Here is a 15,507-nt window from a genome sequence, read left to right as displayed (position 1 = left end):
CTACCGAAGAATTTCTGCACGAACTGTGCTCGTCATCCTCACCAGGGTCTTGACCTGACTGCAGTTCGGCATCGTAACTGACTTCAGTGGGCAAATGCTCACCTTCGATGGCCACTGGCACGCTGGAGAAGTGTGCTCTTCCCGGTTTTAACTGTACCGGGCAGATGGCAGACAGCGTGTATGGCGTTGGGGGCGAGCGGTTTGCTGATGGCGGTGGGGTTATGGTACGGACAGGCATAAGCTACGGACAAACACAATTGCATTTAATGCACAGAGATACCGTGACGAGATCCTGAGGCCCATTGTCGTGCCATTCATTTTACCGCATATTTCAGCATGATAATGCACGGCCCAAGGATATGTACACAATTCCTGGAAGCTGAAAAAGTCCTAGTTCTTCCATGGCCTTCATACTCACCAGACGTGTACAACAGAGTGTTGCAGTTCCCGCCAATATCCAGCAACTTCACACAGCCATTGAAGAGGAGTGGAACAACAGGCCACAATCAACAGCCTGATCAACTCTATACAAAGGAGATGTGTTGCACTGCATGAGGCAAATTGTGGTTACACCAGATACTGACTGGTTTTCTGATCCACGCCCCTATCTTTTTTAAAGGTATCTATCACTAACAGATACATATCTGTATTCCCAGTCATGTGAAATCCATAGATATGGGCATAATGAATTTCCTTATATGAATTGTAACTCAGTAAAATCTTTGAAATTGTTGCATGTTGCGTTTATATTTTTGTTCAGTGTATTTTAAAAAGATGAGATGTTGAGGATGATTATAAATACAACTATGATGTCATACAGATAAGCCAATCACCTGTGAGTCCAAATATGCACTTAACATTTCCAAATCATATATCGTCACTGTTCATGATCACTATGTTTGGTGTACAGTTACAAGACGACATGATGTTATACCCTGGGTCACTCTAAGATCGTATTTTATAACTTAGTTAGGCCTCTTGGCATAGGAATAGGAACCCAGATTGCGATTTATATTGGACCATTTTTGGATTGCCTAAACAACTGTAATGGTGTTATGGCGGGGACGCAAGGTTGTGTTCCGAACTAAACAACTACAAGTGTGCTTGCCCTGGTTCCTCAACGGTACAGTACCTTAAAGTTGAAGTCTCTTCTTTGAGTCATAAAAGTGCATTGAAATTGCTTAGGAACTCTGGCTACATGGAGATACCAGTTAGTCCTTTCATTTAAACCTACCCCACATTTTCCAGGAATAGTCTTATCATGTTATCCAGAATATTTTCAAATTTTGTTATCAAAAAATGTGGCGAAAAGTACAGTAGATGTTTGGATTTAGTCTTGTGTCAGGTGAACTGTAGTGTACTCACCTTTGGTTTAACAATGTTCCCATGATCTCCAAACTGTTCCCTTTCAATTGCTACCATATAAACTATCCATATATGCCAATTCCCACAAGTGTAAAGGGTTATTTTATGTTTCATATCTGGGTAAATTCTACTGCACTTGTTGGCTCCAATTCAGGTTAAGGTCCAAAAAGGATCATACTAAATGGCAATAGCAATTGCATTTATAAATCCCTAAAGGGAAAAAAGTGAATTATGATCCAATTCCATAGGAGAAGTACTGTACCTAACAGTAATTCTAAACAGATTTTTCTTCATTATAGAAGTTGGTTCTGCGTACAGGCCCCCTGGTTCTCAAAGGTCAATTACTGAGGAGAGGCAGAAAGGACAGCACTAGTAACAGCACCATGCCAAGGGACTAGGGTTCCTGGTTTCTACTGCTCCTACAGTTTTGCTTCGGTACTGCAGTTTAACAGATCCCCGTCCCAGAAATACAATTTCAATAGACGGCCACATAGAGAAGTCAGATTAGAAAATTCCTAATAAAACACTTTGGTCATCACCTTTGTGCAAAAAACATCCATTGAATTATAGAAATTATTGTTGCTGAGGCCGATTATTGTTCCATCACTTTTTCCAAGATATTAAAATGTTAGCAACCAGAAATGCTCCTCCATTTCCTGGTTGCTAAACTTCTAATAATTTGCCTAATTTAAGTTTATGTGGTAAAACAAGAGTCCATTGTGTAGAGAATCATTGTACCATCTAAACCACTGTGAAATCTCTTTCACATAAACAAAAATTTTGGATTTTCAGCCGTTTGAAGCTTGTGTACAAAACCGAAAGTACAAGACATAAAAACAAAACTTAAGAACTGAAAGCATAGAAATAGCACCCATAGAAGAGATCTACCATTTTAGACTTGCTTTCAATGAAAATGACAGATCTATAACTCACATTTCTATGTGAATTTGGTCGGGTCACCCAAAAAGTTACATATGCAGCTTTAACATTTTATATTCATCCAATGTCTGCCATGTTTTCGGATGATGTGATGACGTTATCGCTACTTGCCCTGCTTCCTGTGTGCACGTGAATTGTGAATGGGTACCTGGGGGGACAATACGGGGCCCTGTAAGGTTTTGTGGCACAGTGTTTGGTGTCCATCACAGATTGGATGTGGTTACTGCACAGGAAAGCTATCACTCTCTAGTTAACGCTGGGTCAGCCCTTTCTCATGTTGAGGTCGTAAAGCAAGGCTGGAGAGGTCACGGCATACCAAGCTGCCCTCCGGCCATCACCCCAGCACCCGTTGGCTGGACACTTTGTCCAAAAACGACACCCCATCATGCAACAGGAGCTTGGTGAGAACACAAACAAAGCAGCTCCCATTCATTAAACTTTTTACTTGACATCGTCTGACTTGATGTGCGGTAACGGCGGTTGATTTTGGCCTTCAAGTCGATTCTACACAAATAAAGGCTTTATCTCTATGAGCACTTTGAAAGGCAATTCACTTCTTTATCTCTGAAAGAAGAGCAGTGACCATGACAACCCGGCCCTGTAACAAAGGGGGGGAAACAACAGAGAGAAGAAACACCTTTCTTGAGAGAGGTTTCAGGGGACTGACATGTAACCAACCACACACACACACACACACACACACACACACACACACACACACACACACACACACACACACACACACACACACACACACACACACACACACACGGGAGTGCAAAATGTGTTGCCATTTTAAAATTACCGACACATACACAAATAACACTTCCCCTGTGCTCACAAGTCAGCACTCTATTTCAGGGTGTTGGTGAGCAGCAGCGACGACCTCATTAGCTAACATGTGATAAGAAAAACCGCCAAAGGAAATCCACAAAGCCTTGTCAAAGCTATAATCAGTCCCTCACACACAGATACTGTAGCTGGTGCCACACACACACACTGACCCTCAATCAGAAAAGGAGGAACACAGTCAACTTGTGCAATATCCCATCTTGCTTTCACATCCACTTTTATTGTCCACACAGTAAACATCAAGATGTCGTCAACACATCCATCCAGATGTGCCAATGTTTTTGTTCAAACTACTGCAACATCTCTCTGTGTTTCCTCACTACAGGACATTGCTGCTGATTGATCTGTCCAATTCCTAGTCTACAAGGGCAAGCGTGCTACAGTATGGATGTGTAACATATGCTGCATTACGTGGACATGTGCTCATGTGGAAAAAGGCCAACCTCTGACCTGGATGTTAGAAACTAAGACAAAGTCATATCTAGACAGTACATCACTTCCTTATCAGTGGAGTACATTAGTTCAAGCTTGAGAGATGGAGTTCAGACACCGCAATCACTGTTCCTGTCCAGTGATGCTATGCTTGTCAAAGCTGATTTAGGATCACTTCTTCTGAAATTATCCCTAATCTATAGAACAAGACTGAACAGGGTGGGTCCAAGTGTGAGATAATAAAGGAGGTACAGGCCAGAGGCCCCCTTCTGGAAAAGCCTTTGCATTCCAGGGCTCTCCACACATCAGGTACCCTACTAATTACCTCTGCTCTCATCCCCTCACCCCTCGCTCCCTCAGCATGTGGTTTCTCCCATTAACCCTGACAGGCTGCTCTATGCACATTAACCAGGCCCTAATCCACCAGGGATATGTTACATGAGAGCCTCCAGACCAGACCATTATGGTTAATCCCACTCTCAGGGCTCCGTCACGGCTAAGGAAGGGGGCCACTCCTACGATGTTTAAATAGGTGACGTTATAAAGAAAGTCACTTCCAACCCCATAATCGCATGTCCCGGGTACCACTCCTCTCCAAGACAGTTACATAACACTGCAGGTCTCATTTTGGGGGAGCTAGGGGATGAATGGTGTGGGTGTGTTTTGGGGGAGCTAGGGGATGAATGGTGTGGGTGTGTTTTGGGGGAGCTAGGGGATGAATGGTGTGGGTGTGTTTTGGGGGAGCTAGGGGATGAATGGTGTGGGTGTGTTTTGGGGGAGCTAGGGGATGAATGGTGTGGGTGTGTTTTGGGGGAGCTAGGGGATGAATGGTGTGGGTGTGTTTTGGCGTGGAGGGTGACGTTATGACTAAAATATCATATTAATTTGACGGTATGGCGGTATTTTATGTTTCTGAATAATAATAGTTCTAAATATGTTTTATGAGTAGTGCATTACTCTAGACTGGCAACAATTCATTCTAAGGGATAGTTTTATACTCAACCAAATTAGGGCAAAACTGACAGTGAAGTAGTCCAATGTCATACTGGTATACTGCTGTTTCACAATATATTTCCCAGCCCTAGGATGATGGGAAATTATGGGAATTCCATTGAGTCATGACATGCTCACCTTTCTCATGAATGAGTGTATGACTTATTCAACCAAACATCCATCTGTTACTTGCTTGGCAACGGTCTCGATGACTTTGTGTGCGTTCGTGTGTATGCTTGGCACGAGGGTAAGTGGGTTACGGGCCTTGCACAAGGGCACAGACAGACTTTTTACTTAGTCGGCTCAGGGATTCAAATCAGCAACCTCTCAGTCACTGGCTCAATGCTCTTAACCGCTAGGCTACCTGCTGTGCATCATCACAGCAAAATCTCTGTGGAACTGGTGGAACATAATAGATGGATTAGGCTGCATGTTATTCTTTCCATACAATACTTTCATACTAATACAATGGCAGATGATCACCTTCAGCTTTTTTTTATCATCTTAATGTAAATGTGTGAGAATTGGATTTTCAGCAGCTGAGAATGCGTTGATCTTTCTGTACTCTGTCTTACCTCCGCCACGCTGGCTGTCATGCGTGCGTTTGTGTTACTAACGACCTGTAGGTGTCTACTACACAAATCTACAGGTGTGTCTCCTCATAACGCACGGTCATCACAGTCACATATTGATCCTGCAAAATGATATATGATTGCTAAGTACTGCATAGTAGTGTAAACACTGTAATAATAAAGTGCTACGTTCACATAATATAAAAGATGAAGGTGTAGTGAAAAGGGATTGCCAAAACACACCAACACTAATTTAGCTACCATTATGACCAGATGGAAGAAACCTGATCTCGCTCAGCTCATTAAACCTCTCAATTGTGAGAGGCGAAACATCTTGGCAGAGAAACTGTGCAAATACTGTGAAGTGCAGGCCACTGCTTCAGAACCAGCATGGAAAACAGGTTCTGCTTGCTAATACTTTTATTTAGACTGTCTGCGCCATAAAACAATGGAAACATACTTTAGCTTTTTTTAGGGGTGGATAATTGAGGGATTACGCTCTAGACAGAATCAACAGAAAGTCGAACCGAACCTTGAGTGATTCAGACAGGAGATATGCAGTGTCGTTCAGAAAAGCAGGGAGAAAGGAGAAGGTGGAGGATAAACAGAAGAATGACTCCTTTGTCATTCATAACAGACGTCTTATGATAGTGAATGACAAAAAAAACATGAGGTCACTTCAGTTGTCAAAAGGGAATTCAGGGTGAATGTCCATTAGAGGTGGTTGTCCATCTCATCATAAGGCTTCTTATCAGGCCTCTCACCAATCAGTAGTAATGAAGAAAATGAAAGGAAGCCATTTCAGACTAGTGGTGGGACACACTGATGTGGCAATGGGTCACAGGGCTTTAAAAATGGCTTCCCTTCCCAGAACGCTTTTAATCTGAAACCAGATCTAGTCACTGGCAGGGGGTTGGGGAAGGTTGCTCTGCTGTACGCCAGAATGCCTCCTTTCTTCTCAGCAGTCCATCTTAGACTCTGTGGGCGTTCGAGACGTACCATTTACAAACACATCATGTAAATGAGATATACAGACAGAAACGTGGGGGAGACCGTGGAACATGACTTTTTGTCTTGAACTCAGCTCACAGCTTTTGACGCTGTGGGCGAAGCAGAGCAGTTATGACTGAAGGTCACACAGAAAGAGAGAAAGGGCTGTCGTTAAAATCAAATGTGTGCAACACAGAGGCACAGACTGGCATGGCTAACAATCCTTCTTTCTGGAGGCTTTGCATAACGCCTCGGGCCAGGAAACCACAGAAAGAAAGAGAGGGGAGAGAGCAAAGGAGAGAGATAAAGTGAGAGGGCTACAGATAGAGAGAGAGAGCGGGAGAGTATGGTCCAGTGCCTCGCAGACAGGCACGCAGCTGCCCACTCAGAGAATGAAGCCTTAATAGGGACTCGCACACAAAAGCCTTGCAAATGTGTGCGTCTTAAGCACACACAGGAGCACAGAGTGATCCCCTTTAAAAACCAACTCTGCTTAATTACCTCCATAAATTACTGCAGCTATCCCATATCCAAAACAAGTCCCTCTTGTCTGCCTACCGCCTGCCTAGCTATCTGAGACAACCCTGTTCGACTTGACTGTCTTTCACATGTAGATTCCAGCATTTCAGATTTTACTGTGCTAAAAAGAAGAAACTGAAGCAAGTAAAACCATTTTTTAACACTGCATTGGATAGTTTGGGAGATCGTGATAGTCATGCAAACATAGAGATTCCTTGAATGAGGCCTATACTCTGTAAGATTGTAAACAAACAAAGTTGTACTTTACCATGCAAGTGCATACAAAATTAGACATAGCACAGTTATTTGATATCAACACATTGTCTGGAAAGGTTTGAGGAAGATATGATCGTCAATCTTTGTGACACTAAACAATGCTGTGTATAACAAGCAAGACGAAGCTTAGGCCATGTCTAGACTTGAGAGTTCATGCAGCTTTTGTATTCTGATAACGGAGTTCCGATCATGGAATTCCGAACACGCCGTGCGTCTACATTTACAGTTGAAGTCGGAAGTTTACATACACTTAGGTTGGTGTCATTAAAACTCATTTTTCAACCACTACACAAATTTCTTGTTAACAAACTATAGTTTTGGCAAGTCGGTTAGGACATCTACTTTGTGCATGACACAAGTAATTTTTCCAACAATTGTTTACAGACAGATTATTTAATTTATAATTCACTGTATCGCAATTCCAATGGGTCAGAAGTTTACGTACACTAAGTTGAGTGTGCCTTTAAACGGCTTGGAAAATTCCAGAAAATTATGTCATGGCTTTAGAAGCTTCTGATAGGCTAATTGACATCATTTGAGTCAATTGGAGGTGTACCTGTAGATGTATTTCAAGGTCTACCTTAAACTCAGTGCCTCTTTGCTTGACATCACGGGAAAATTAAAATAAATCAACCAAGACCTCAGAAAAAACATTGTAGACCTCCACAAGTCTGGTTCATCCTTGGGAGAAATTTCTAAACGCCTGAAGGTACCACGTTCATCTGTACAAACAATAGTACGCAAGTATAAACACCATGGGACCACGCAGCCATCATACCACTCAGGAAGGAGACGCGTTCTGTCTCCTAGAGATGAACGTACTTTGGTGCGAAAAGTGCAAATCAATCCCAGAACAACAGCAAAGGACCTTGTGAAAATGCTGGAGGAAACAGGTACAGAAGTATCAATATCCACAGTAAAACGAGTCCTTTATCGACATAACCTGAAAGGCCGCTCAACAAGGAAGAAGACACTGCTCCAAAACCGCCATAAAAAAGCCAGACTATGGTTTGCATCTGCACATGGAGACAAAGATCATACTTTTTGGAGAAATGTTCTCTGGTCTGATGAAACAAAAATGAACTGTTTGGCCATAATGACCATCTTTATGTTTGAAGGAAAAAGGGGGAGGCTTGCAAGCCGAAGAACACCATCCCAACCGTGAAGCACGGGGGTGGCAGCATCATGTTGTGGGGGTGCTTTGCTACAGGAGGGACTGGTGCACTTCACAAAATAGATGGCATCATGAGGAAAGAAAATTATGTGGATATATTGAAGCAACCTCTCAATACGTCAGTCAGGAAGTTAAAGCTTGGTCGCAAATGGGTCTTCCAAATGGACAATAACCCCAAGCATACTTCCAAAGTTCTGGCAAAATGGCTTAAGGACAACAAAGTCAAGGTATTGGAGTGGCCATCACAAAGCCCTGACCTCAATCCTATAGAAAATTTGTGGGCAGAACTGAAAAAGCGTGTGCGAGCATGGAGGCCTATAAACCTGACTCAGTTACACCAGCTCTGTCAGGAGGAATGGGCCAAAATTCACCCAACTTATTGTGGGAAGCTTATGGAAGGCTACCCGAAACGTTTGACCCAAGTTAAACAATTTAAAGGCAATGCTATCAAATACTAATTGAGTGTATGTAAACTTCTGACCCACTGGGAATGTGATGAAAGAAATAAAAGCTGAAATAAATCATTATCTCTACTATTATTCTGACATTTCACATTCTTAAAATAAAGTGGTGATCCTAATTGACCTAAGACAGGGCATTTTTACCAGGATTAAATGTCAGGAATTGTGGAAAACTGAGTTTAAATGTATTTGGCTAAGGTGTATGTAAACTTCCAACTTCAACTGTACATGTGTCCACCCTATCCACACTGTGTCTGTTCCCGCGCTATATTCAAATACCAGTACGCATTCTACAAGTGGAGGAATAGGCTAAATATGATAATAACACAACAACAGCTGATGGAAGTAGCTAACTACTGCAGTGAAGTAGCCAGCTAACCTCTGTAGCTAGCCAGCAAGCTAGCGAGCAATGCTAAAGGGATTGCAAACTAGTTAGCATAACTCTAGACGAACAAAAAAGGTTTTTCTAAATATTAGCTAGCCGGCTAGCATTTATGAGGCCAGCGAACATGTTCTCCACATGCTAGGAATGTGTTTCCTCCAATGTTATAATGAAAAGATGCCTCTCGGTCCCAAAACACAAGTATTCTGGAGACCTGTGAGAGGAGTGCTGAGTGCTTTCGGTAGCCTGATTGTGTCCAGACTGAGGAGAAATCGGCACACAATGCATCCCTGACCACATCCTAAAGTGATTAGCCGGATCTGAACACAAACTACAAAGCGGCTTTTGTGTGTCTAGACCCGTCTTTTCAATGCAAGCTTCATATTCTGATAGCATAAGTCACATGTAAGTGTCAAGTGTAGACACAGCCTTAGTCATCATAACTGTATTTACCACCATAGCTGAGAAGTATGAACCAACACACAATAAACTGGTCTTTCCTCAACAAACAGCCCTTAGACTGTCTCAGACACACACAGGCCTGGTGGTCTACCCCTATCAACATCCCCTTTGCAATTAGATACTAGAGCTGATCCAATCTCAGCCTGACTATCCACCTAGTTTGCCAGTGGAACTGAGATTTGTTTTCAAGTGAATTCACATGCAAGCAAGAAACGGAAAGGTCAACTATTGTATATACATTCACTAAAACTACACTTTAGTTTATTTGCCAATAACCACCTCAGTAAAGAGAGAACAGAGGTGTATATACCCACATAGGGATACCTCCTTTCAGGCTGTCGCAGTGCGGTGAGAACAGACACAGACAAGTACACTGTAAGCATTCCATGGAATTTCAGGCCATCCTGGTACAAAACCAGTCCTGTCTGGTATTTAGTTCATGAAGTAAAGATCAACCATCTCTCCCACAACATAACAAGAGGGCAAAAAACACATACTCTAACAATAACTTCCCTAGTCCCAAATGAAACGACCCTGGCAAACCCGTAGTCAAAGTGTTCCATTGTCAGTGGTACTTTAATCAGCGTAGGCCTACCCAAACATTCTGTAGTCACGCAATTACATTACACACTCCAACGATGGTCCAAAACATGACTCCAAAAACAATGCAATCTAACAGTACAGCATTTCCCTGCCAGCTCCTCAATCTCAACACTTTGTTTTGTTAAGAGAGCGTAGGGGCGGTTTGTTTGTCTGAGCTCCTTGAAACTGAATCATAGCATTCAGAACACCTTCAAAGTTGCAGTTAAAGTGTTTTCTCACAAGTCTAGGTGTTTCATTCCACTCAGCAACACAAAGTGACTCATATCAAGACATCCCAGCTGCGAACCCTCCTCTGCAAAACCACAAATGAGAAGGATGATGTTAGTTACAGAACTCAATTGCAATAAAAGGCTGAAATATGTTGTTGAGTGTAGAAGTCGACCGATTATTCGGAATGGCCGATTAATTAGGGCCGATTTCAAGTTTTCATAACAATCGGAAATCGGTATTTTTGGACGCCGATTTGGCCGATTGTTTTTTTTTACAGCTTTATTTAACTAGGCAAGTCAGTTAAGAACACATTCTTATTTTCAATGACGGCCTAGGAACGGTGGGTTAACTGCCTTGTTCAGGGGTAGAACGACAGATTTTTACCTTGTCAGCTCGGGGATTCAATCTTGCAACCTTACTGTTAACTAGGCCAGTGCTCTAACCACCTGCTTTACATTGCACTCCACGAGGAGCCTGCCTGTTACGCGAATGCAGTAAGAAGCCAAGGTAAGTTGCTAGCTAGCATTAAACTTGTCTTATAAAAAGCAATCAATCATAATCACTAGTTAACTACACATGGTTGATGATATTACTAGTTTATCTAGCCTGTCCTGCGTTGCATATAACCTAACCATAAACATCAATGCCTTTCTTAAAATCAATACACAAGTATATATTTTTAAACCTGCATATTTAGTTAATATTGCCTGCAAACATGAATTTCTTTTAACTAGGGAAAATGTGTCACTTCTCTTGCAACAGAGTCAGTGTATATGCAGCAGTTTGGGCCGCCTGGCTCGTTGCGAACTGTGAAGACTATTTCTTCCTAACAAAGACAGCCGACTTCGCCAAACGGGGGATGATTTAACAAAAGCGCATTTGCTTACCTAACCAGAAACATCAATGCCTTTCTTAAAATCAATACACAGAAGTATATATTTTTAAACCTGCATATTTAGCTAAAAGAAATCCAGGTTAGCAGGCAATATTATCCAGGTGAAATTGTGTCACTTCTCTTGCGTTCATTGCACGCAGAGTCAGGGTATATGCAACAGTTTGGGCCGCCTGGCTCGTTGCAAACTAATTTGCCAGAATTTTACGTAATTATGACATAACATTGAAGGTTGTGCAATGTAACAGGAATATTTAGACTTAGGGATGCCACCCGTTAGATGAAATACGGAACGGTTCCGTATTTCACTGAAAGGAAAAACGTTTTGTTTTCGAGATGATAGTTTCCGGATTCGACCATATTAATGACCTAAGGCTCGTATTTCTGTGTGTTTATTATATTATAATTAAGTCTATGATTTGATAGAGCAGTCTGACTGAGCGGTGGTAGGCAGCAGCAGGCTCGTAAGCATTCATTCAAACAGCACTTTTGTGCGTTTTGCCAGCAGCCCTTCGCTGTGCTTCAAGCATTGCGCTGTTTATGACTTCAAGCCTATCAACTCCCAAGATTAGGCTGGTGTAACCGATGTGAAATGGCTAGCTAGTTAGTGGGGTGCGTGCTAATAGCGTTTCAAACGTCACCTGCTCTGAGACTTGGAGTAGTTGTTCCCCTTGCTCTGCATGGGTAACGCTGCTTCAAGGGTGGCTGTTGTCGATGTGTTCCTGGTTCGAGCCCAGGTAGGAGCAAGGAGGGGGACGGAAGCAATACTGTTAAACTGGCAATACTAAAGTGCCTATAAGAACATCCAATAGTCAAAGGTATATGAAATACAAATCGTATAGAGCAAAATAGTCCTATAATTCCTATAATAACTACAACCTAAAACTTCTTACCTGGGAATATTGAAGACTCATGTTAAAAGAAACCACCAGCTTTCATATGTTCCCATGTTCTGAGCAAGGCACTTAAACATTAGCGTTCTTACATGGCACATATTGCACTTTTACTTTCTTCTCCAACACTTTGTTTTGCATTATTTATTTTGAGGCTAAATTGATTTTATTGACGTATTATATTAAGTTAAAATAAGTGTCCGTTCAGTATTGTTGTAAATGGCATTATTACAAATAAAAAATACTTAAAAAAAAAAAATCAGCCGATTAATCGGTATCGGCTTTTTTTGGTCCTCCAATAATCGGTATCGGCGTTGAAAAATCATAATCGGTCGACCTCTAGTTGAGTGTGAAGTCTTGTGAAAAGCATGAGCTGGCGTACATTCAAAAAAGTTAGTAGAGGTGCTGACTACCGGCGAGTAAACTGTAGGCTATAAAAAAAAACGAGAATTGGACACTCTATATACAAGCTCCCAGTAATTTATTAGATAAACCATGAACATTTCGGCATCACAGTGCCTTCTCATGTGCCATCACACGAGGGGCTCCCGAGTGGTGCAGCAGTCTAAGGCAGCGCTTGAGGCATCACTACAGACACCCTGGTTCAAATTCAGGCTGTATTCCAACCAGCCGTGATTGGGAGTCCCATAGGCTGGCGCACAATTTGGCCAGGGTAAGCTGTCATTGTAAATAAAAATGTGTTCTTAACTGACTTGTTTAAAAATCACAGTGATGCTGAAACATTGGTTTACCCAATAAATTACCGACAGCTTATATATAGTGTGAAACTCTATTATTAATTTTAGAGTCTAGAGTCTGAAGTCTTGCCCAGTGTGTTTGCGTGTGTCCTTACGGAAAACCCACATGAATTTCACATGTGAAGTGTTCCAAAAACACGTGATCACATTCCACTGGGCACCAACGTCTATTCCACATTGGTTCAACGTCATTTCATTGAAATTACATGAAAACAACATTGATTCAACCAGTGTGTTTCCAGTGGCATGTGATCTTATGTGAAGTTAATGTGATCACAGGTTTTCACGTGTAGTTTCATGTTAAGTGTTCCAAAAACACTTGTTTTCATATGAAATTTCACTTGAAATCATGTGGTTTTTCTGTAAGGTTGTGTGTGTGTGACTCATGAAACACCTCAAATGACTATCAATCTTTTCTCAGGTTGCGGTGCTGGGGGTGTCAATAAAATGAGATAAGAAAGCCACACTTCCCTCCAACTGGCAGTTCTTGAAACAGACCAGTGTTACAGGCACAGAACATGACATAAAAGTGGGACAACTTACAAACCCCAAAGTGCCCACAACCATAATAATAACATATCTAGCTCTACAATTCCCGATCTGGATATTTGAGGGTATGCAGGTGTAAAGGATGCCACACTGCTTGCTAAGAGAGTACCTCCTGATTCGGCTCACACCAGGCTTGAACCCAGGCCTTGCCACCCTTGTAAAGCATCTTACCAGTCGGCACCACACCAAAAGCTAGCAATTCAGCAGCGCAAGTGGAGACATTTCAGGTAGCAGTCAGCTGCAAGTAGCAACACTTAAGGCTGAGAAGTAGGTTTCACACATCCCCATTTGCTTCATTCACCCCTCAAATGTACTCAAAAGCTGCCCCAGCATTGAGCTGAGCACAACTGTAGATCTGGGTCACGGCACCATTGTAAAGATCATCATGGCTTGATTAGCAAGTATCACTTGCTCCTGATTTGGCTCACACCAAGGCTCGAACCCAGGACTGCTGCCTTGCTTGCACATGTGATTACCCTCCTGAAAATGTCTTAACAGTTAGCACCACAAGAATAGGTAGCAGTCAGCTGCAAGTGGCAACACTTAAGGCTGAGAAGTAAGTTTCACACATCCCCATGTGCTACACAGGCATGGTGAGAGCAGCGGAGGGGGGAAAAAGTAGTACTACACAAGGGTGGAGGGGGGTTAAGTTGAACCGGGTTACAGAGCTGGAACATTGAATACAGGAAGGCTTTTGTCCCAGTAGCCCAAGCACTGCGCACAACACAAATGATCTCTCAATCAACTCCTCTCTATTCTCTTATTTGACTATGCGCTGCTCTACTACAGTGGAAACATGCGCAACCGGCAGCTAGAAAGCAAACAAGTTTACGCAGCATCGCAACACGGTATTTAACTTGTTCCTCAATTACATTGTGCAGTAGCCTATTTTAAGATACATAAAACACCATAATAATTTGTGTTGTGGTTACAGCCTTTCAATGTCATCCCTGAAAACATAATTTCCCAAGCACTTTGTTCCCAGCTATTATGATAGCATGGATCACAAGCAAGCAACACTTCCCAGTTTATATTGTTGACAATATTTAACTTTCTCTAGACATAAGAAACAAGATTATATGCTTATTTCTACTTCTTGCAATGGGAAAAAGCTCAAGCAAACTTCAGCAATCAACAAACTACTTTGGGCAACAAAGACACCCCAAAAAAGGATTAGCATACATTCTCAAAGAGTGGCCTACCAATTCAAAGAAAATATGATGTCGGGATGGATGGCTTACTACCTGGCCAGCTGAGAGTCTGTCGAAGTTAAGTCATCTTCGATTTCCGCAACAAAGGACCAGAAAAGTGTGTGGGTCCTCATGCGCACTACCGCCTCCACAGTGGCGATGGCAGTGTGGGACTGAGCAACTGCATGAAACTCCGTGCTCGCTGGAACGTTGAAACAAAATCCGCGTTCAGCGAAACCATTTCTCACGCAGAGGGAGGAAGCAACTATTGATTCCACAGTGGTGTAGCCAATATGAACAATTAAGCTTAACCGTACTTATACAGATACTATTTATATATTCAACATGTTTCTTGCCATTCATTACACATGTATTTTATTTCTAATTCAATAGAAACTACATAATTTACCCCCCCATATTGGTATCGTCTACTTGTGTTTTCCTTTTCTTTTCCCACAAGCTATTCTGAATGTACAACTCTGTAGTAACATTGTTACAGTTACTAGTTCACTTGTAAATGTGTCCACTATCACAATGTGACTGTGGTTGACTGACCCTCTTAAGCCTGTGACATGAATTAAAACGAATTGTTTCCAGGCCTTAACCATCTGTAACGTATGACACTAGCCTAAATAAGTAGATCCTATTAAATGCTCTCATTCACATTGGCATTTGTTAGGCATGTCTAAAAGTGTTCCTTCTTTGTCACAGTAATGTCTATATACACACTACATAAAATCCTTTTCTCTGGGTGTGCGCCAGCTCATGTTGTTTTATTTGGCTTTGAGAATGACGCCCATATATCCCATATTGCGTATATGCCTATATTGTGTATGTCTTCTGTGACTCATGAAACACAGCTCATGTGTCTAGGACAACAACCTCTCAATGTGAGCAAGACAAAGGAGCTGATCGTGGACTATTGGAAAAGGAGGGCTGAACAGGCCCCCATTAACATCGATGGGACTGAAGTGGAGCAGGTTGAGAGGTTCAAG

The 15,507-nt window shown here is 42.1% G+C and overlaps 1 protein-coding gene across 2 annotated transcripts in view; it reads right to left on the bottom strand.

The window, feature by feature from the left end:
* Positions 1-14,752, bottom strand: part of LOC106577041 (protein FAM53B) — a 34,376-nt gene extending 19,624 nt beyond the window's left edge. Inside the window, exon 1 of one of the 2 annotated variants that reach the window (XM_014154721.2) lies at positions 14,567-14,752. The gene's annotated coding sequence lies outside the window, so the exon portion shown is untranslated. Of the gene's footprint in view, positions 1-14,524 lie in introns of both variants that reach the window. The other variant, XM_045700865.1, reaches the window with a different exon arrangement.
* Positions 14,753-15,507: the final 755 nt, after the last annotated feature.

The sequence above is a fragment of the Salmo salar genome, chromosome ssa18, assembly GCF_905237065.1.
Source record: "Salmo salar chromosome ssa18, Ssal_v3.1, whole genome shotgun sequence".
In the NCBI taxonomy this organism is placed as follows: domain Eukaryota; kingdom Metazoa; phylum Chordata; class Actinopteri; order Salmoniformes; family Salmonidae; genus Salmo; species Salmo salar.
The sequence above is the reverse complement of the archived record's forward strand: the minus strand, read 5'-3'. Positions and strand labels throughout refer to the sequence as shown.